Here is a 23,748-nt window from a genome sequence, read left to right on the forward strand (position 1 = left end):
TTATTATTTTGCAGCTTTTCCGTGTTTCTAAGTCCCTCTTCCCGTGTTGGAGCGCGAGTGTTCTCTGAAATACGTAATTCTTGTATTACCTGTGTCAGCTGATCTTGTACTTCCCGGATTTCTCTTTGGTGTTGTGTATTAATTCGATTCTGATTTTGTTTGAATTTCCTAATTTGTTCATACTCTTCTGTGTCAGTGAAGGCTACAGGTGTTGTGTCATTCAGATCATCATCTACCTTTGTAGATAAGTTAGTGAACTGATCTGAAAGTTCGGCCACTTTATCCGATAGTGTACTTATTTCCTCAGTGTGTTTTTCTGAACCAAGTTTCAGAGTGTCCATTTGTGTTGAAATCGTATCTACTGTGTCTTTTAAGTTTTCTTGACTTTTTGCAAGTTGCGTAACCGAATCGGTAGATGCAACTGCGTCAATTTTAGCTTGCAAGGTGTTGTGATTTTCATGAACAATAGTTTGCAGTTCTTTTATGGCTGCTTCGTGATTCTGTAATGCATTTTCATGACGCGAAAAAATAGGTTGAAAATGCTCACAAATTTGAGTTTTTACGTCATTACAGACTTCTTGACATTTCGATTCAATGTTATGTAACTCAGCAGTTAAATCCTCACGTGTTTGTTCGAGAGTTTGTTCCAATGAGTCTAACTTTTTGAGATTTTGTTCCACTGTGTCTAATTTTTGAAGCTTTTGCTGTGTCTGTCCCATTTGTTGTATTAATTGTAATAACAATGCATTAGTGTCTGGAATCTGTTCCTCTACTCTTTTCGGCAGTGCATTTGCACCGGCAACATTCGCATTTTGACAAGCTGAAAATGTGTCTTGACTTATTTGAGAAAACGGTGAGGATCCAAAACCTGAATCTACAGTATTTGCGAGATCGTGTCGTGTCATTTCGGCTTCCTGAGGCGAGCTATTGCCGACCGGTCGATCGATAATGCTTCCCTCTTCACTAATTGTTTCACTGTCCACGCCATTGTTTGACGCCCGCTCCATTTCCCTGTGCACAGTTACCAAATTACTACTTTGAACATTAGTAAATTCATTACTCGGCGGCGCTGATAAGCTACGCTCGTCATCACTATTATTTCTCAGTTTAGTTTGGAGCCTAGTGTTACGTTTTTCACACGCCATTATTGTCACAGTATTTCACACGACAACACAGAAAAACACAATTTGAAGATAAAAAATAAGAGAACACATTAACATAGCACTAAAATAATATCTAGTTAATTGCAAGCGCAGCTGCGAAATACTTGGTGCAAATCTACATGCATGCCACAACTGTTTTACTATACAACAATGAAAGACTGCAACTACAAAGGAAATTCTCTCTACAATTACGCGCTAGCAATAAACAAAAGCTACACTAAATACACAAACTACAAGAAAAAATCAGAAGATTCCAGTGAGGTATCCTAGGCTAAGGGTCGACATATGAAACGTCCCCTTTGAACAATTCTTACAAGACTGTGCTTAAACTGACACACAATATTTTGTTAGCGCAACGCAATCTGACTTTCAAAATTCCCTACAAAAGAATGGCCCTGACTAACATTAAACTATACCTTTCACAAATCACTTACCTCACAAAAATCTTCGCTGCTCAAGCTACTGCAATACAGCAAGCGCCACTACTGCCAGCTAAATAAAAGATTCAAACTACTAAAGGCACTAACTACTGATAGGGATAGTTAGCAAATGAAAGATATTAATAGAGAACAAACAATGTATTTACCTTAATATCATCACAAGTCATAATATATATATCAGTTCATGACAAATTGCAAACCTCCGCCATCTCTCTCCCCACATCCACCACTGCTGGCGGCTCACCTCCAACTGCTCAACGCTACGCGCTGTTCACAGCCAGCTGCCGCTGCCCAACACTACAATGGCAGACAACAATGCAAACTAGCCACAGACTGCACACAGCACAGCCAGTGATTTTCATATTGAGCGCTACGTAACGTTGCCAATAAGAAAACATAAACAGCCTACTTACATAGAGAAAACATAAACAGCCTACTTACATAGAGAAAACATAAACAGCCTACTTACAGCCTCTTACTTTAAGAACAGAAAGCAGAAGGTAATTCTCCGCAATATTGAGAGTGGTAGTGATGTTCAGTCCCAGTGGGGCACTGTTAAGTGGGGCATTCCCCAAGAGAAGGTGCTGGGGCCACTGCTGTTTCTTATTTATATAAATGATATGCCTTCTAGTATTACAAGTGATTCAAAAATATTTCTGTTTGCTGATACCACCAGCTTGGTAGTGAAGGATCTTGTGTGTAATATTGAAACAGTATCAAATAATGTAGTTCATGAAATAAGTACGTGGCTTGTGGAAAATAATTTGATGCTAAATCACAATAAGACTCAGTTTTTACAGTTTCTAACTCACAATTCAACAAGAACCAATATTTTGATCAGATAGAATGGGCATATTATAAGCGAGACGGAACAGTTCAAGTTCCTAGGCGTTCGGATAGATAGTAAGCTGTTGTGGAAAGCCCACGTCCAGGATCTTGTTCAGAAACTAAATGCTGCTTTATTTACCATTAGAACAGTATCTGAAATAAATGACACTTCAACACAAGAAGTAGTCTACTTCGCATATTTTCATACGCTTACGTCGTATGGTATTATTTTTTGGGGTAATTTTTCTGATTCAAAAGGGGTATTTTTGGCTCATAAACGGGCTGTTCGAGCTATATGTGGTGTAAGTTCGAGAACCTCTTGTCGACCCCTATTCAATAGTCCGGGAATTCTGACATTGCCCTCACAGTAGATATTTTCTTTAATGTCGTTTGTTGTTAGCAATGTTAGCCTATTCCCAAGAGTTAGCAGCTTTCACTCAGTTAATACTAGGCAGAAATCCGATCTGCATGTGGAATGCACTTCCTTGACTCTTGTGCAGAAAGGAGTGCAGTATTCTGCTGCATCCATTTTCAATAAGCTACCACAAGAACTCAAAAAGCTTAGCAGTAGCCCAAACTCTTTTAAGTCTAAACAGAAGAGTTTCCTCATGGCTCACTCCTTCTATTCTGTCGAGGAGCTCCTGGAAGAGCTAAAAAATTAAGCAAATTCCAGTGTTACATTGTAGATTTTCTTTATTTACACTTATGACTTGTCACCTGAATATGTTTTTTTTTTAATATTTCATTTTATCTGTTTCTAATACTGTGTTATAATTTCATGTATTGACTCGTTCCATGAGCATGGAGACTTCTCCTTAATTTGGTCCCACGGAACAATAAATAAATAAAATAAAATAAATAAAATAAAAAGTTTCTTCATTAAAATATAGATTCTGTGTGATATATGCACAATGTAGCATTCCAGAGAAGTATAGAGTCTACTGTTCACATCCGTTCACCGTTCAGAAATTACAATATGCCCGCATCAGTACTATATAAAATGATCGTTAGAACAAGGAAATAGGCAAACGTATAGCAGCGGCGTCCAATATGTGAAATTAGACCTCATGCCACCACTAACACTGTAAACAACACACCTGTCGAGCAGATGTATCAAAAATGGTTCAAATGGCTCTGAGCACTATGGGACTTCACATCTGAGGTCATCAGTCCCCTAGAACTTAGAACTACTTAAACCTAACTAATTTAAGGACACCACACACGTCCATGCCCGGCAGATGTATCCACAGTGGTTGCAGTGCCTCACAAACACCTATTGCTAACTTAGAATTACCTTAGTTATGAAACTGAAGTATCGATTTTTGTATCCAAGACGCAACAGGCAAATGGAGTGCATCGCATGTATATTCGTTCATTTTCAGGAATGTGTCGAAACAAGACTGTCACGTATCATCACACATGAGATGGAAGACCTCTAATGACCGAGAGGTTTGCTGTTAACGATCGCAAGTAGACAGTACTCAAAGTCACATACAGAACACGTAGTTCTATATGAGTCGAAGGCAGGCTATGTCACGCGACTGATGCATCCTGACAGAACGGCGGAAGAAAATAGTCAAATAACCAGCATCAACATCCCCCTTCTGTAGAATGCATCATCAGTCTGCCAATAAATCTCACCTCGTTACAGCTCCATCTCAACCGATCACTTCATCCTCTCTCTGTTATCCTTTAACGCAGATGAATGTAAATTTAGAGGCAGATTGTTCTCTGTTTTCCTGCAAAGCGTCAAATACAGTAGTCAACTCGCGTGTATCACTGATACCTCAATAGACATACAGTAGATTGCTGCCTCGATGGAAGAAAAGTGATTGTTTACCTTCGCTTCCATGACGACGTTTCCTCGTATTCCTCTTGCTGTCGCGTACTTGTTCCCATGTACAAGAATTAGTTTGCGCCAACCACAAGACACCCAAGTACTTACTCATTTTCCCCGCATTTCGGTGTATTTTCCCTCTATTTATACGTATTTTCCGCCATTTTTCGCAATTCTATTGATTTTATGTCACTTCTAGAAATGCGATCATGACATCATCTCTCGTTCCATGTTCTAAAATTGCTTGTAAATGTAGTACAGCTCCCAACACCTAGTGCAAATGCACTATTTTTCTAATCGGGCGGCATAGTATAACACTGTACTCGATAGCACGAGAGTCTCGTTGCAACCCTTTTTCACTCAAGTACGAGCAGCCCTTAGCGGCTCGCCATCTTATTTACAACTATTCATGACGTCGCCTTTACGGCTTACATTTTTTTGAGTGTGACTTGTAAGTACTGCATCTCTTTCCAGTCAGTATAAACTTTAATTTTATTAATGTATTATATACCTAATATGTTTTAGAACAGTTAATTTAATTCTGAAGACGACGACACTCATAGTAGCGTCGAAACCTGGTCAATTTTGACTTAATATTTGTGACCGAGAGGCTTATTTGTTCTAATATAATTCTGACACGGTCACTGAACCTTAGCAGCTATGTTCAAAGTTTTACATGTAACCTTTACAGTCATTGAAACTGTGTATTCCTAGGTTATGTACATACATACACTTCTGGAAATGGAAAAAAGAACACATTGACACCGGTGTGTCAGACCCACCATACTTGCTCCGGACACTGCGAGAGGGCTGTACAAGCAATGATCACACGCACGGCACAGCGGACACACCAGGAACCGCGGTGTTGGCCGTCGAATCGCGCTAGCTGCGCAGCATTTCTGCACCGCCGCCGTCAGTGTCAGCCAGTTTGCCGTGGCATACGGAGCTCCATCGCAGTCTTTAACACTGGTAGCATGCCGCGACAGCGTGGACGTGAACCGTATGTGCAGTTGACGGACTTTGAGCGAGGGCGTATAGTGGGCATGCGGGAGGCCGGGTGGACGTACCGCCGAATTGCTCAACACGTGGGGCGTGAGGTCTCCACAGTACATCGATGTTGTCGCCAGTGGTCGGCGGAAGGTGCACGTGCCCGTCGACCTGGGACCGGACCGCAGCGACGCACGGATGCACGCCAAGACCGTAGGATCCTACGCAGTGCCGTAGGGGACCGCACCGCCACTTCCCAGCAAATTAGGGACACTGTTGCTCCTGGGGTATCGGCGAGGACCATTCGCAACCATCTCCATGAAGCTGGGCTACGGTCCCGCACACCGTTAGGCCGTCTTCCGCTCACGCTCCAACATCGTGCAGCCCGCCTCCAGTGGTGTCGCGACAGGCGTGAATGGAGGGACGAATGGAGACGTGTCGTCTTCAGCTATGAGAGTCGCTTCTGCCTTGGTGCCAATGATGGTCGTATGCGTGTTTGGCGCCGTGCAGGTGAGCGCCACAATCAGGACTGCATACGACCGAGGCACACAGGGCCAACACCCGGCATCATGGTGTGGGGAGCGATCTCCTACACTGGCCGTACACCACTGGTGATCGTCGAGGGGACACTGAATAGTGCACGGTACATCCAAACCGTCATCGAACCCATCGTTCTACCATTCCTAGACCGGCAAGGGAACTTGCTGTTCCAACAGGACAATGCACGTCCGCATGTATCCCGTGCCACCCAACGTGCTCTAGAAGGTGTAAGTCAACTACCCTGGCCAGCAAGATCTCCGGATCTGTCACCCATTGAGCATGTTTGGGACTGGATGAAGCGTCGTCTCACGCGGTCTGCACGTCCAGCACGAACGCTGGTCCAACTGAGGCGCCAGGTGGAAATGGCATGGCAAGCCGTTCCACAGGACTACATCCAGCATCTCTACGATCGTCTCCATGGGAGAATAGCAGCCTGCATTGCTGCGAAAGGTGGATATACACTGTACTAGTGCCGACATTGTGCATGCTCTGTTGCCTGTGTCTATGTGCCTGTGGTTCTGTCAGTGTGATCATGTGATGTATCTGACCCCAGGAATGTGTCAATAAAGTTTCCCCTTCCTGGGACAATGAATTCACGGTGTTCTTATTTCAATTTCCGGGAGTGTATACTATGTCGCCCGATCAGAAAAATAGTGCATTTAACTAGGTGTTGGGAGCTGTACTACATTTACAAGCAATTTTAGAACACGGAACGAGAGATGTCATGATCGCATTTCTAGAAGTGACATAAAATAGATAGAATTGCGAAAAATGGCGGCAAATACGTATAGAGGAGAAATACACCGAAATGCGGGGGAATTAAGGAAGTACTTGCGTGTCTTCTGGTTGGCGCAAACTAATTCTCGTACATGGGAACAAGTATGCGACAGCAAGAGGAATCCGAGAAAACGTCATGGAAGCGAAGGGAAACAATCGCTTTTTTTTCCATCGAGGCAGCAATCTACTGTATGTCTATTGAGTTAACAGTGATACACGCTAGTTGACTACTGTATCTGACGCTTTTCAGGAAAACAGAGAACCATCTGCCTCTAAACTTACATGCATCTGCGTTAAAGGATAGGAGAGAGAGGATGAAGTGATCGGTTGAGATGGAGCTGTAACAAGGTTCGATATATTAGCAGACTGATGGCGCATTCTACAGAGGGGGGGGGGGGGCTGAGGGGGGGCGGGGGGGGGGAATGTTGCTGCAAGTTATTTAACCATTTTTTCCGCCGTTCTGTCAGGATGTGTCAGTCGCGTGACATAGCCTGCGTTAGACTCACATAGAACTACGTGTTCTGTATGTGACTTTGAGTACTGTCTACTTGCGATCGTTCATCAGAGGACTTCCATCTCATGTGTGATGATTCGTGACCATCCGAAGCCACATTCCTCTAAACGAACGAAGATTTGTGCGATGTACTCCATTCCCCTGTCGTATCTTGGGTATAAAAATCGAGACTTCAGTTTCATAACTAAAATGATTCTAAGTTAGCGATAGGTGTTTGTGAGACACTGCAAACCCCGTGTATACATCTGCTTGACAGATGTGTTGTTCACAGAGTTAGTGGCGCCATGATATGTAATTTCACACGCTGGACGTCGCTGCTATGCGTTTATCTGTTTCCTTGTAAGAGGTATTCTCCGTTACTAACGACCTTTTTATACAGGACTGATGCGGGAATAGTATAATTTCTGAGCCGTGAGCGGATGTGGAAAGCTACAGTGTGCACGTGTCACACAGAATCGATATTTAAAGGAAGTAGTTTTTTCATTTTACAGTTTGTTACCATAGTTTATCGTAGAGAAACCTGCAAGGAGAATGTATGTTATGCGCCACAAATATATTTCTTATATCGGAATATTAACAGCGGTGCATTCCACACAACGAATAGTTCAGAAACTGAAGCGATCTAACACTATAGCTCGTTTTAAGAGCAGGAACGTGCATCTTTAGGAGTGCGTGGGTTTATGTTGTCGCTTACCAGTACCCCCCTGGTACTGATCCCAGACACTAGAACAATACTTTAAAATTGATAGCGTAGTTGAGTTATGTAAAACGCTTCAAACTCCATCCGTCTGGAACTCCATCAAACCACCCGTTTCATGTTCTCCTTAACCGTCTGCTGTTACATCACAACACTTTCAAATCTACTACTATGCACCAATAAGAGGTGCTAACCTCCTCGACATGGACGCGTCTGGAGAAATCTTGTGCACTTGGATGGGGGAGGACTCGGCAAGCTCCTTTCATTCACGAGACGTGGAATGTCAGCTGCAGATTAAATCGGTTATGGTGCTGCTGGGCGGATTGGTCAAAGACAGTCTGAGGGGGTCTTTCAGTCTCTAATTTTGTCCTAAAACTGCGAGAATTCCCTGTGACTCCCATCAGCATAAAGATAGAGTGTAAAATGTGCACTACATTCTAGGTGCTAGAAATATGTAGATCGTTGTCTGGTATACTCCGATGATGTATATGTTCAAAAATTAACAATGAATGGACGCACTGAACAGTTATCTATCGACTTTCACAATGATGCACGCAAAGTAAAGAAGGGGCGGTTTAGCAATGATACTGAAATCGGGAAACAGGGTGTCATATCATTGGTCGGTTTTGAAATTACTGTAAAATTGCTAAAATTGTTCGCTTTGTTAACTGTGTAGCTTATTATTACAATGCATCTACTGTGTCTTTTCCATCTCATCCACCACTGGTACGCTGTTGGTTACCATATACTGATTGACTGACATCGCTTGTTTGGGATGGAGAAAGAGTGTTGGTGGAGGGGCAACACCTTCTGGGGGTGGCTAGCACCGAAAGAGTGATCGCGTGCATCACTGTAATATGAAGAATCAGTGGAAATGAAACGCAGAGCAATCAGCTATTCTATCCCTGTGACAGATGAGTTTAAATGTAGAGATCGTCAATCACCTTTGGACAGCAGTTTGGAAACGCTACACAACGCCGCCAAACTCTTCCAGTTTCCCTATGTTGTAACTGCCTTTTATTTAAAGTTAACCAGTGTGTGTGGTATGTAATGGTAGCAGCAGTAACAGCAAGATTTATACCGTGCGACATCTAGTTTCCTGTGAGGAGCAGTGGGTCAGAGCGCGTTAATTTCAGTTTATAACCTGATACAAACCTCGAAGTCGTGGCGGAATAAACAAAATGTATGGCAGTGTACATCAGAAAAAAAAAACGATGTATCAAAGAACGACACACGGTGTTTACATTTTGTGGCGTGCAGTTGCAGCTGTAGTGGTTGTAAATCTAATACCGACAAAGTTATTTTACATTGTTACACAGTTACAATTTAATAATTTTCAGCGGGGTTTCGTGCTGTTTGCAGTGAAATACGATTTAATATACTTTTGGAAACGTTCGCTTACTGTGTTTTTGATAGTTTTCTGTGTGTTGAAGCCGTTTAGCAAACTTCGTGCTTTAATTTTCAACTGACGTTTCTTATAGTTTATGATGGAATATTTCAGTAAAATTTTCATTCAGTGTTTTAACTTCATTTAGTGTTACTGTTGCCTCTTGAAGTTTTGGTTTTAGCTAACAGCTTTGTAATGTTTTGTTGGTATTAGCTGTGGTGTAGTAGTATTAATACAAGTAGTTGCTATCTTAGTAGACAGAGAATTTCGAGACCGCTATTATTAGTTCTAGAAATAATTCTACTGGTGTAACTGAACTTAGGTAGTGTAGATGTATAGTTTTCTTTCAGTAACTGTAAAATTTTACCATGAGTGAGAAGTGTGGGCTCTATCGTAGGTTTGTGAGGAGTGGGTTACGGTGTGGGATTTGTTCAAAGTATTTCCATTGGTGGGAATGCAGTGGGGAAGCCAGTGGGCATTATAGTGAGATCCTCTCCTGGGAATGCAAAATCTGTAGTAGAAATAAGTTGATAGAGGAGCAGGAGCGTAAGATCTTTGCCCGTCAAGGAGGAAGTAGATAGGCTGAGGAGGGTGAAGGGTGGTGGGGAATGGGAACTGGCAGTTGGCAAGAAAGCAGCTAGGACGAGGAGGTATTCAGACAGTTACACTTTGCGTGTATGTAATAGATTTGACCAACTGTCAGAGTTGAGTGGAGAGGAGCCTCTTGTAGCTGTAGACGTAGGGAACATGCAGCAGCCCTCAGCAGTTAGGAGGCCTAGGTCAGTTGCAAAGTTTAACAGGAAGAAGAAGGTTCTGCTGCAAGGTAGTTCGCATGGTAGAGGTGTGGGCCAGCAGGTGCAGGAAGTGTTGGGGAGTGAGTACCAGGTCACTAGCGTTCTGAAGTCTAGTGCAGGGTTGGCTCAAGTGACTGGCAGCATAGAGGACTTACGTAGGAATTTTACAAAGGAGGAAAGGAGGATCAGGTAGTGATAGTGGGTCGAACAGGGACGGGGAATATGATATAGGTGGTGACCTGGTAAAGATAGCTCCTCAAACTAGTGGCACTAATGTGCATTTCGTGCAACTGCTTCAGCGTCATGATGGGCCTCACCTTAATGCGGCTGCTAGGCGCGTTAACATGGGGCTGGGGAGGGCGCTGACGGCAGACGGCATGGGTCACATTTCAGTGGAGCCAGCTGGATCTATCAGTAGATCGGGTTTCACTAGGCATGACCTGCACCTCAATAGGCATGAGAAGGGGAGGCTGGCAAAGCTGATAGGTAGTGAGTGGGGGTGGGATCACTCATGGAAAATTTTCTGTAGTAGTTGGTGTTAGAGATGCACTTTTTTTAGACTGAAGTCAGCTGATAGGTATACCTGCTTAAAGGAAGTACGTCTAATTAAGGACTCACCTTCAGAGGACGTCATGTTTCCAAGCAGAGAAGGAATTAGCACATTCATCAAATACAAGAGGTATTATAGTGAATTGCTTATAGATAGATATTGACTCTGAAATTATTGGAATGTCGGAGCACCACTTAAATAATTTGATAATTCAGAGGCATCCTCTACCAGGATAGAGATTAGGTGGCTGTTTTTCAAGGAGTTCCTTGAAGGGTGGGGGAGTGACTATGTACGTAAAAAAGAAAGTATTCCATTTGACTCCAAAGATGTATAACGGCACTGTACTGAACAGATATATGAATGTTGTGGGGGCAGTTGAATTTAGTGAACGTAAACTTCTAATTGTTGTTGTTTATAGGTCCACTAACTCTGACTTCAGAGCATTTCTGCTCAAGCTAGAGAGGGTTCTTGATTCACTTTGCAGGAAGTACCAGAAATTAGTTATATGTGGTGACTTCAATATAAATCATGGTGCAAGGAAAAGGATGTTGGTAGATCTCCTAAATTCATATGATCTGATGTAGACGGTGTTTTTTCCAACTATGATGCAGGGTAACAATAGCACAGCGATAGACAATGTTCATTACTAGGTGGGCATTCTGTTAGTAAAAGTGTGCACAAATTTTAACGCAAGAAAGCTTTTGTAGTCAAACGAATGTCACATATAATCACAAACTATGTAGGGATGTTGAGACCAGGAATCGTTTTACAGTACTGCCGGAAACAGAGGACTCAGATGTAAACCAGCAGCGGAAAGAAATTAGAAATGTGGTTACAAAGGCTGCAGGAGCAGTCATTGGATGAAAAGTGGTGAGGAAGAAGAAATGGTTCATTGAAATCTGTGAAAAGGCGATCAACAGGAGTGAGCCGTGGTAAAAATCGCTGTTTTGAAGAGCGCGCAGCAGCGCGTAGTGTGAAGCAGTCGCCCTCCGTTTCTGGCGGTGGCGCCGCTGTGGCAGTCGCAGCTTTGGTGTCTCCCTCTGGTCGTAAAGGAGAAAGGTTGCCTGTTCACGTGCGTTTAAGGGGCGCTATGAGCTCGCCAGTCGGTCAGTCGGGGTCAGTCTGGTCAGTCTGGGCGAGTCTGGAGTCAGTCTGGGGTCAGTCTCTCGTTCCCAGCTTGCTAGTCTGTCTCTCGTCAGAATTTGTGGCGCAGTGAGAGAACTCAACGAGTGGTCGCCCTGTCGGGGGCTTACTTCCTGCATCTGAGTCTGCGCTTTAGGCCGCCAGTCTGCTCGAGTTGCTCAGGCAACGGTCATTGGCGGTTGGACCGGTCGGTTGGTCGGTCGCGCACTGACGAACAAGATGACTTGTCCGCCTTGAGCGTCGGCGCATGTGAGGTCGCCACGTGAGTCCAGTGGGCCGCGGCGTATAGCGAGGGGTAGTGGCTTCGCGGCCGACACGAGAGCAACAGGAGTCAACCCACGACATCGGTCTGGCCGGGGCGAGCTGCGACGCCGTGAGATGGGAGATCGGCGCGCCTTACTGCGTCCGTTGAAGCGGCTGGCAGCGGACGGTTCGGGAGAGAGTTTTGGGGGTGCTGCGCCAGGTCTTCGCCAGAAATCGCAGTTTATTAGAAGCTAAGTGATTGGTGATATGTTGTTTCATTTACTTGTTAAATTCTACTTGTTTTCTTGGTGAGGTCACCAGCCGCTTTGTTTTGTGGTCGTCGCACCATTCTTCTCAGTTTGCCCACTCGCGGGAAGGTGGTTATTTATGAACTGAGTGGTCCGTTTTTCCCTTGTGGAGTAGGGGCGGGTTAGAGCAACCTGCGTTTCGGGTTGTTCGGTAATCTCCCTATCAATCTGCCGTACGTTAATAGCTGCCTCTGTCAGGTTTGTCGGATTCGGTGTGTTAACGAATTTATTGCTTGAAGTGTAACGACCTAATTCCTGAAATATGTTTTTATCTTGCCTATCATCTTGAGAGGCAGTATATGTGTACTGTAGAATATGTTAATATGTTTGGCCAACCTTGTATAATTTTATGTAAGATTGCATTTCATGGGATTTTATTTAAATGGTCATTTTAGCATATAAAGTAGCCACTCTTTCACCGTAAGACTTTTCTTAGAAGTGAAAATCAAGTTGCACCTTCGGTGGCAAGTTAATCTTTTAATTTTAGTGTTTTGTACCACTTCCATCCCTCCTACGGGGAGCATAGTTTGTGTGCTTGTGTGAATTGTTAAAACTTTTACTTTAAGGTAATCTGGTGTGTTGCAAATTTGCACCTGTGTAGTCTTTCAGAGGTTGTTGTGAGCGGTCGTGACTACGGCCGTGTCAAAAGGGAGCGGCAGGGTTCTCAGCGCGAAAGCTCATACACTCAAAAATTTGTTTCTTCCAGCCTCTGAATAAATTGAAAATTGATATTTAGAGGGTGATTTCTGTTTATAATTTTAAATCTGTTTTTTTTTAAAAAAAACTTTTACGAATAAAATTCCCATTTGTTAAAAGCAATTTCATTTTGATTTCATCAGTTACTCCCTGGCAACTACTTCCACGCTCACATAGTGTGATTAAATTTGTTCATGTTCTCGATGAATCGCTAGTAAATAAAGTAAATTCTTAAGAAAAAGCTTTGAAAGTAAATTCATGGTTCAAGGAGAAAAGAAGCCCGTGACACGTGGTTACAGTCAGCAACTGATCAGAGCAGTAAGGCAGAATTTGACTGAGTCCGAAGAGAAACACAAGCAATATTGTGGAGAGAAAAGAGGAATTTCGTGAATGGGGTTGTTACAGAAACAGAAGACTTCCAGGGAAGGAGGATGAAGAATATGTACAGAAAAGTCGACTATCTGAGGAAAAGCTATAAACTCACGGAGAAATTCATAAAAAATGCCAAAGGAGAGACGCTGACAAATGAATATCAAATTGCAAAGAGATGGGAAGAATATTTCAGTGACTTATTAAATTGTGAAGACGCAACGACACTCTTTAACTTCCCCCTACCACAGGCAGCAGATCCTGAATACCTACTGCCAACTGTAGAAGAGGTCAGGAAACAGGTGAAAGGGCTTAAAAAGGACAGAGGCCCAGGGGAAGATGGCATCCATGCTGAAGTAATTCAAGAAGGGGGTGAATACCTTGTCGCAGAGATTCACAAATTAATAGAGACCATTTGGAACACTGAAAACATTCCAAAAGACTTGAGGAATGCGCTAATCTGTCCCATCCACAAGAAGAATGACCGAATGGCATGTGAAAACTATCGTGGTATCACTCTGCTCAATATTTGTTATAAGATCTTCTCAAACTGTCTTCTAGATCGAATCCAGCTGTTGACAGCCGCCATTATTCGGTGAATATCAAGCAGGATTTCGTCACGGGAGATCTGCTATCGACCAAATCTTTGCCTACGCCAGATCGTAGAAAAAAGGTAGGAGTTTGGCCAAAAACTACGCATGCACTCATCAGGAAGAGTTCGGTTTTGCCAAGAAACTAGTAGGCCTCGCGAAGACCTGCCTGATGGACACTACATCAAAGGTAAAAATTGGAAATAAGGTGACTGAAACATTCAAAATAAAAACTGGGCTACGGCAGGGCGGTGGACTATCACCTGTTCTTTTCAATCTCGCATTAGAGAAGGTAATGCGAGAGATGTCATCTAATGAACTCACAGGAGTCCACCCTTGCAGGCAACTGAAGGATCTTATCATCAAGTTAGAGAGTTAAATATCTGGGCGCAGTATTCAGAGATGAACCATACAGTGAAATGGAAATACAGGCCAAACGACAGGCAGGCAATCGCTGTTACCATGGTTTTAATGCCCTCCTCAAAACCAGAAGTTTGTCAAGACATTTCAAAATTAACATCTAAAAAACACTCCTACAGCTAATAGTACTATATGGATGTGCCACCTGGAGTACAACCAAGCAAGATCTGAAGAGATTGGTGATATTTGAAAGGAAAGTCTTTAGTAAGATTTTTGGACCAGTTTACGACAGTGAGAGTGAAAAATGGAGGATTCGTTACAATACAGAGTTGTATGATATTTACAAAGAGCTGAACATCGTGGCTATAATGAAGACACGAGGACTCCAGTGGGCAGGACATGTTGCTCGAATGCAGGACAACCGATGGCCGAAAACTGCACTCAACACCAAGTCATCTGGCAGAAGACCCGTAGGAAGACCTAGAACTCGATTGAGTGACTGTGTATCCAAAGACCTTCAGAGAGTGGGACTGCTGGAAGGATGGAAGATGAAATGAAATGTCGTGTGGCTAGGGCCTCCCGTCGGGTAGACCGTTCGCCTGGCGCAAGTCTTTCGAGTTGACGCCACTTCGACGACCTGCGAGTCGATGGGGATGAAATGATGATGATTAGGACAACACAACACCCAGTCCCTACGCGGAGAAAATTTCCGACCCAGCCGGGAATCGAACCCGGGCCCTTAGGATTGACATTCCGTCACGCTGACCACTCAGCTACCGGGGGCGGACAGGATGGAAGATAGGAGCCGAAGACAGGTTAAAGTGGAGGCAATCTCTCAAAGCAACGCGCAGTCCATTGAGCCTGATCGCGTAAAGTAGGTAAGTAAGTAGGAAAGTTAATTCAACAATAGAGAGTATTTTAAACCTTGTCAAGGAACAAGACTCGCTGGATGTTTATAGTGCCGATAACATACATGATAAATGTAATGCTTTTCTTAACACATTTCTCTTGCTCTTTGAGAGTTGCTTTCCACTAAAACGTTCCAAGAGGGGTACTAGCAATAGTAGGCAGCCCAGTGGCTGACTAGTGGGAATTATATCAACATGTTAGAAGTAGTCGCAATCACTTTACAGTAGCCCATTACAAACAGTTAGGAAGGCAAAGAGTATGTGGTATGCAAATAGAATAGCTAATTTACAGGATAGAATTGAAACCATGCGGTCAGTTGTGAAGGAAGTATCTGGTCAGCACCACAAGATCGACGATATAAAGTCAGTTCGTAGTAAAAATATTTCTGTTACTGATAAATCAGATATATGTACAGTCTTTAACAATCATTTTCTGAGCATTGTTGGTGAATTAAATAAAAATTTAGTTTCTACAGGGAATCGTATAACCTTCTTGGCAAATGCCTTTCCGAGATTGATGTCTGAAATACTCCTCTGTGGTAGAGAACAGGGAGAGATTGAGTCAATAATTAAATCAGTGAAGACTAAGGACTCTAATGGTTAGAGTGCCTAGCAGAATATTAAAGTTATGTGCTGCACGTATTAACCTCATATTTAGCCGTATTTGCAATTTTTCCTCTAGGAATGCTCAGTTTCCTGAACCTTTAAGTACTCAGTAGTAAAGCCGCTTTATAAAAATGGAGGAAGGGGTAATGCAGATACTTTTAGACCTATTTCTATGCCATCAGTGTTTGCTAAAGTTATTGAAAAGGCTGTGTGTGTAAGGATATTTGATAATTTTATATCAGAAGTACAGTTCGGCTTTAGAAGTCTTTTAACAATTGAAAATGCTATATTCTCTTTTTTCTGTGACGTGCCGGCCGGGTGGCCGAGCGGTTCTAGGCGCTACAGTCTGGAACCGCGCGACCGCTACGGTCCCAGGTTCGAATCCTGCCTCGGTCATGGATGTGTGTGATGTCCTTAGGTTAGTTAGGTTTAAGTAGTTCTAAGTTCTAGAGGACTGATGACCTCAGAAGTTAAGTCCCATAGCGCTCAGAGCCATTTGAACCATTTCTGTGACGTACTGGATGGGTTAAACAAAAGGTTTCGAACGCTAGGCATATTTTTTTCTTTAGCTAAGGCGTTTGATTGAGTTGATCAGAAAATATTGTTCCAGAAGTTGGGCCATTACAGAATAAGGGGAGTAGCTCAAAATTCGTTCACCTCTTACTGTAGCAACAGACAGCAAAAGGTCATTATTCACAATGTTGAGAACGGCTGTGATGTGGGGTCTAAGTGGGGTACAGTCAAGTGGAGGGATCCCCAGGGATCAGTGTTGGGGACACTCCTGTTCCTTATTTACATACATGATATAATAATGTCGTGTGATGAGGGCCTCCCGTCGGGTAGACCGTTCGCCTGGTGCAAGTCTTTCGATTTGACGCCACTTCGGCGACTTGCGCATCGATGGGGATAAAATGATGATGATTAGGACGACACAACACCCAGTCCCTAAGCGGAGAAAATCTCCGACCGATGCGGGAATCGAACCCGGACCCTTAGGATTGACAGTCCGTCGCACTGACCACTAGCTACCGGGGGTGGACCGTATAAATGATATGCCCTCTAGTATTATGAAGCACCCTAAAATATTTTTGTTTGCTTATGACACTAGCTTGCTAGTGAAGGATGTTGTGTGCAACATTGGCTCGGTTTCAAATAGTGCAGTTTATGACATATGTTCATGGCTTGTAGTAAATAAACTAACGCTAAATCACAGTACATCTCAGTTTTTACAGTTTATAACACAATTCAACAAAACCCAACATTTTAATTTCGCAGAGTGGGCATATGATTAGCGAAACTGAACAGTTCAAATATGTAGGTGTTCAGATAGATAAAGTGTCGTGGAAAGCCCACGTTCAGGATCTTGTTCAAAGACTTAATGCTGCAATTTTTACTATTCGAACGGTATCTGAAGTGAGTCATAGTTCGACACGAAAATTAGTCTATACTGCTTATTTTCATTCGCTTATGTCGTACGGTATTGTATTTTACGGTAACTCTTTCCATTCTAAGAGGATATTTTTGGCTCAGAAACGGTCGGTTCGGGCAATTAGTGGTGTAAGTTCACAAACGTCTTGTCAACCCGTGTTCACGAGTCTGGGTATTTTGACATTGGCCTCTCAGTATATATTCCTTACTATCATTTCTTGTTAACAATATTAGCTTATTCCCAAGAATAAGCAACTTTCATTCAGTTAATACTCGGCAGAAATCAAACCTTCATTTGAACTGGACTTCCTTAACTCTTGTGCAAAAAGGTGTGCAGTATACTGCTGCATCGATTTTCAATAAGCTACCACTCGAATTCAAAATTCTATGCAGTAATCCACGCACTTGCAAATCGAAACTGAAGAGTTTCCCCATGGGTCACTCCTTCTATTCTGTCGAGGAGTTCCTTGAAAAATTGAGCTGATTCTTCTTGTACTGCTGATTGTGTTTACTTAAACATATGGATTGACTTTTTTTTGGGTTCATAAACATTTTATTTTCATCTAGTCTTACTTTTATGAGGTAATTTCATGTACTGACACATTTCATGACATTGGAGATTTGCTCCTCAATTTGGTCCTACGGAACTTGACGTGTAAACAAATAAAGTAATAAAGGGTCACAGGGAGCGTCTCTTGCGACTTACAGTATTGTTTGTGGGATACGGTCATCTTCCTACAGCGCAGGCGATGCAACTGTACTCTCATATGTGCAGTGGATGAATACATGTATATTTAATAAGATCGTCACATGTGCTCGATGCCTGCATGTAGACGGTATTTGTTTTTGATGTATGGGAGGAGAGAGATGCGGTAAAAATCTGTCTTTTATACTACGTCGTGTTGCAGGAGCAGGCTTCGTTAGGCGCTAACCTTACACATCGTACACTGTTGCCCAAGCAGCTACGATAACATGTTCCCATTTCAACTGAATGGTCAAAACACGGTCCTGTTGCACTCTGTTTCTACACGGGTTGCAGAAGGTGGTAGACACAGCTCTCTCCGACTTTTGCTCAGTTCCAACTTAAATTTGAACGACCACATGCGCAAAGCTGGAGAAATGCAGCAGTTGCAAGAGGCATAGGGATTATCTAAAATGTTACTGTAGCAGATAGGTTCGAAAAAGGTGACGCAATTTGAGATATGAGAATGCCAGAAATATGATTCACAGTGCCTGTAGTCATTAAAAGACTTCTCCATAGGATACAACGCAGGTATGTGGTTGAGTGGGAAGACTTGATTCCGATTCACAGACATCATTTCTACTGGAAAGCGTAGCACTAGTGTCTGAAGAACTAATGTACATTTCTTACGACCTTAATCAGCACAGTGGATATATCACCGAACGGTGGCATTAGGGAGTTGCAAATACCGGTTTCATACCATGATCCTTAGCGCACCAGTTTCTAAATTCGGTAATTTCATTACAAGGTTGCAACGTCTGCGATATGTAACCGCACTGCACTGTTAGTCTCGTAATATACACTCTGGCGATCACTGTCTATATTCAGTATCGTGGTTCAAAATGGTTCAAATGGTTCTGAGCACTATGGGACTTAACATCTGTGGTCATCAGTCCCCTAGAACTTAGAACTACTTAAACCTAACTAACCTGAGGACATCACACACATCCATGCCCGAGGCAGGATTCGAACCTGCGACCGTAGCAGTCCCGCGGTTCCGGACTGAGCGCCTAGAACCGCTAGACCAACGCGGCCGGCAGCAGTATCGTGGTATTTGTCTGGAAAAACCACTTCATTCAGAGATAATGCAATGTCTCGAGTGCTAAAGCCAGTATAGCTTTTAACATGGATACTTGTGAGCACCTCTAGAACCGCCTGTGACTGTAACATAAAGTAGTTGCTGCGATCGTCTTTTTTAACATCTGGCGGTCTATAGGATGATTACGTTTCTCTTTCTAAGACAGAGTGGTACCACTCACAGGAAAATCTTATGAGACACGTCCACCCATCGCTGATTTTTGGTCAGTATTATTTCGTATCGCCTGCAATCAGTTATTGGCGAAGTATTACACTTAGTAATAGGGGATACGTGATAGGTTCACCTTGAGCATCAGGCTTATAAGTATGTGTGTGTGTTCCGACATGTCCAGTCGAAAGGAAGATATGGATTTGACGTGGCATACTGTGATAGAAAAGGGAGAAAACTATGTCAAGTCATAAGAATGGTACACAGATTTCTATTTCCAGGGCCACAGCCATCAGGACGGTGTATTTCTGATACTTCAATCATTGTCAAATGTCGTCCAATTGAGACTGCGATCGTAATATTTAATTGCATGTATAGCAATAAAATATTTACGTGGCTGGTTTCCTAGGACTATTGTCTATGGGTGTGTAGCGCGCGGTGACGTTGGCCTGCGACGGAAATGATTCATGTTTCCGACTAACAGCAGGAGCTGTCCGAATGGAAAGGTCTCTAGGAAAGCAGGAATTTACCTGACTTAACAGTGTCGTCCTCTACAACTAATCCTTAGTATGTGTTGGACAGTCTTCGTGATTACGTGGGAATTTGAGAGGATTCAATATGGTCTTGTGTTTGTGCTGGACCATTATCCCCTCCAACGTAAATTTTCCAGCTGACTGTTTCTGCACATTTCCCATCTTTATTTGGTTGAGAGAACATCGATTGTGGTGTGTGTTGTGTGGATATATCAGGTGAAGGACGGGTAGAAGAGACGTTTGCTGCTTCTCTAGACATGAGAAACACTAAAGTTGACTTTGTAATTTATAAAGTTGATTTGGATTCCGTTATATCACCGACATCGGTATTGGCGGGATCACTTTCTAGTTACTCAGCCGAACGCTCCACCTCGCTAAAGTTTCGAGTTTCTAGAGAAATAATTTCAGGTCTATATCTTCGGAATTATACTGTGCAAGCGATACTGCTATGCAAGCGATATTGGTACGATATTCTGGCAAACCATGTGAAATGACATATGTTCTTGTAATCTCATAGTATGGAGAAGGGTGTAGAAAGCAAGCAAGCAAGCAGGTCAGGATCAGAAACAGTAACGCCTTAACGGCTTTGTGCCGAGGGGAAGTGAACCTGGCTTTGTACAACAAGTTGGAGAGTGACTTCGGTCCGCAGAGGGCGCTCTGGTTACGAATCAGGGGCGGATGAGAAATATCTAGTTCTGCGAGGAGTATATATGGTGCATGTGCTTGCGCTGTCTGTCATTCGAGGGTTGGATTCCCTCATTTCCTCATCGAGGACTCGCACTGCCTGGGCTACTCTCAGGGTGTATCTTTGACGTGGAAGAGCCCCAGCCGTGCTTGTCGCGTTGTTGCCCGTTTGCGCGCCGTCACTGCTGCCTGCCGCCGCCGCCGCCGCCGCCGGCGTCGTCTGTTCGCCGCCGCCCGGTGCTTGCCGCCGCCACCGCCGCCGCCGTCGCTTGGTCGCCGACTGTCGGTGCTCGCCGCTTCCTCTTCTGCCGCCGCCACCTGGTCGCCGCTTCTTCAGCCGCCGCCGCCGCTGCCGCCGTCTCTTGGTGTTCGCCGCTTCTTCTGCCGCCGTCTCTCGGTGCTCGCCGCTGCCGCCGTCTCTCGGTGCTCGCTGCCGCCTGCGATCATGGACGCCCCAACTACCTCCATCATTTACACCTCTCCTTCACCTGCCCCCACTGTAACGTCATGGAGTGCTTCCTCTGGGATTCACCCGTCTCATGCACCTCCCCTACTCACAGTCTCCTCCCCATCTATCTCCTCTCCATCGATGTATCCCCACCTGTACGTCACTCCGGCTCCTACCCCTGCTGCTGCCCCTGCTGCTTCTCCCGCTCCTGCCTCTGTCCCTGCTCCCAACCCCCCTCCCCCTCCTGTCGCCCGCCGAGACGACTTTCCCCCTCTCCCCCCTGCGACTACCGCTGCTTCCCCTGCCAGAGTCTCCGCCCGCCGCGCCACAGTCGCCGCCACAGAGCGCCCTACCCTCTCATCCGGTGCTACTGCCTCACAGGAGGGCCCTGCCTCCCACCACCTCCCCATCCATCCAGTCCCTCATCCCTCATCCCAGGCAACACCCGCCAAAAAATCTTCCAAACGGCCCAGTGGCGACCTCTCCTCTACTCCTTCCTCCAAAAAGCCACTGCCCGCCCCACCTCCCACTGACCCCGCTATGGATACCACCCCACCTCCCTCCTCTCCAGCCCCCTCCCTGTATACCTTTGTCCTAGCCAACCCTGATCCGAAATTCCTGGATGCCCACACCCTCACCCTTGAAATCCGGAAGTACATCCCCAGTGCGCCCATCACCCAACTTATCCCTCGCAGAGACTCTGTCCTCATCAAGTCTCCCTCTCCGTCCTTCCATACTGATCTCCTCTGGCGCCTTCCCCGCATCACCTTTGGGCCCCACGCATCCCTCACCCCATTCCTTACATCCTCCTCTCCTCGTCAACCCCAACCGCCTTGTCGTCCGCCGACCCTCATGCCGTCATCACAAAACTCAGCCCTGTGGTCACGGAGGCTGAGGTGTTGGCGGAACTGAATGCCCACCCCTCCCTGGAAGTCCGTTCTGCCCGCCGTATTTACAACTCCTCTGGCCCTACTTTCCTCATGCGTATCTTTACAGAGTCCGCCTCCTCCATCGACCACCTCCTCACACAGGGAGCCCTGATTTTCAACCGCCGCCACCCTGTTAAGCCGTCCCGTTCCCCTCCTCAATCCTACCGCTGCCAGCGTTGTCTTCTGTACAATGACCATCTCACCCAAAACTGCAAGAACCCACCCACCTGCCCCCATTGTAAAGCCTCCCACTTCCTCAAACAGTGTCCCAACCTCGCCTCCCCCCCATCCTGCAACACCTGCAATGAACCTCACCCCACCTATTCCTCCAAATGCAAAGCCAAGCCCCCTCCCACCAACCCTGAACTCACTGTCCCCATTCGCCCCATCGACCCACCTATCCACCCTAACAATTCCCTCCGCCCTCCCCCTACAGCAGAAGACATCATCTGGTTCCTCACCGTCGTCCTGCAGAACATCCACCCCTTCCAGTGCCCCCACACACTCCAGCAGATTTCCCTCGCTGCCCGCTCTGTTTTCCACTTAAACACCTACGCCACATACTCCCACAACCAGGCCCACTTTACCTTCACCCGCCTAGACACCTCGTTTAAGCCCCTCTCTCCCCTTCCCACACCCAACCCCATGGCTCGTCAACAGTATCGTCTACTCTACCTCAACATTCGCTCCCTGCCTGCCAACAAATACCTCTTCCTGCATACCCTCTCCCAGCACCAGGTTGACTCCTTCATCCTTAATGAAACCTTCCTCCAACCCCACCATGTGGTCCACATCTCCCCTTATCTCCTTCACCGCACTGACAATCCCCTTCCCCTAGCTCGAGGCGGGGTCGCTATCGGCCACCTCAGGCATCTCCCTGTCTGGCCACAACCCCTCCTCAATGACCCAACCGAACAACTTCTTCTCAGCCTCTTTTTTCCCTCCCTCACCGTCACCTGTGCCACTATCTATATTCGCCCTGCAGCTCCTCTCCCCTTTGACTTCCTTTCCCATGTTGATCGTACCTTCTCCACCTATGTGATCGCCGCTGACCTCAACATCCACAGCCGTGACCCTGCCACCCTTCGGCGGTGGCATCAGTTCCTTGCCACCCTCCATGATGACCTTGTTCCTCTCCCACAGCCCACCCGTCCTGAAAGTAACTCCACCCCCGATGTTATCCTCGCTTCCCCCAACCTCCTTGGTCTCATTGCCGTTGATGTCCTCGATCCCGTTGGTAGTGACCATCTCCCTGTCCTTCTCACCATCTCCTCTACCCGTCCTGCCACTGCAGCCACCCGCCCACCTGCCCCTCCAAAATCTGTCCATGTCTACCACTGTGCCAATTGGGATGCCTACCGGGAATCCATTGCCTTACAGGTCGAAAGTCACCCCCTCACTTTCCACCACCCCGACGACATCACCCATGCCTCTTCCTTCCTTCAGAAGACCATCACTGACGCTGTGGAGGCTCATGTCCCTACCAAACTCATCCACCCTCACTGCCCTACGCTTCCTCCACAGGCAGTCCTTCTTCTGCGTGAATCCCGCAGGCTCTACCGCTCCTTCCTCCGCACTCGTGACCGGGATACTCTCACCCGCCACCGGCAATTACAGCGGCATATCCGGAACCTCCTTACAGCAAAGAAACGCCGGGACTGGCGTCAGACATGCACACGCCTCAACTCCACCCTCCCTGTCAACTCCTCCAAGTACTGGTCAGCCTTCCACCGCCTTACTGGTAGCCATCCCACCCCGCATTACCCCATCCTCCATGACGATCGACCCTTTCCTGACAACCTCAGTAAGGCTAACCATTTTGCTTCCCACCTGTCCGAGGTCTTCTCCATTCCTGACAATCCCCATTTTGATTACTCCCTTTTCCCGTCCTTGACCGCACTGACACCTCTGTCCCCCCGCTCGCCCCTAGCTTCCAGTACTTGGATCGGCTACCCCCCTCCGACATCAACACTCCCATCACCATGCAAGACATCACACTCG

This window comes from Schistocerca piceifrons, chromosome 7 (assembly GCF_021461385.2).
Source record: "Schistocerca piceifrons isolate TAMUIC-IGC-003096 chromosome 7, iqSchPice1.1, whole genome shotgun sequence".
In the NCBI taxonomy this organism is placed as follows: domain Eukaryota; kingdom Metazoa; phylum Arthropoda; class Insecta; order Orthoptera; family Acrididae; genus Schistocerca; species Schistocerca piceifrons.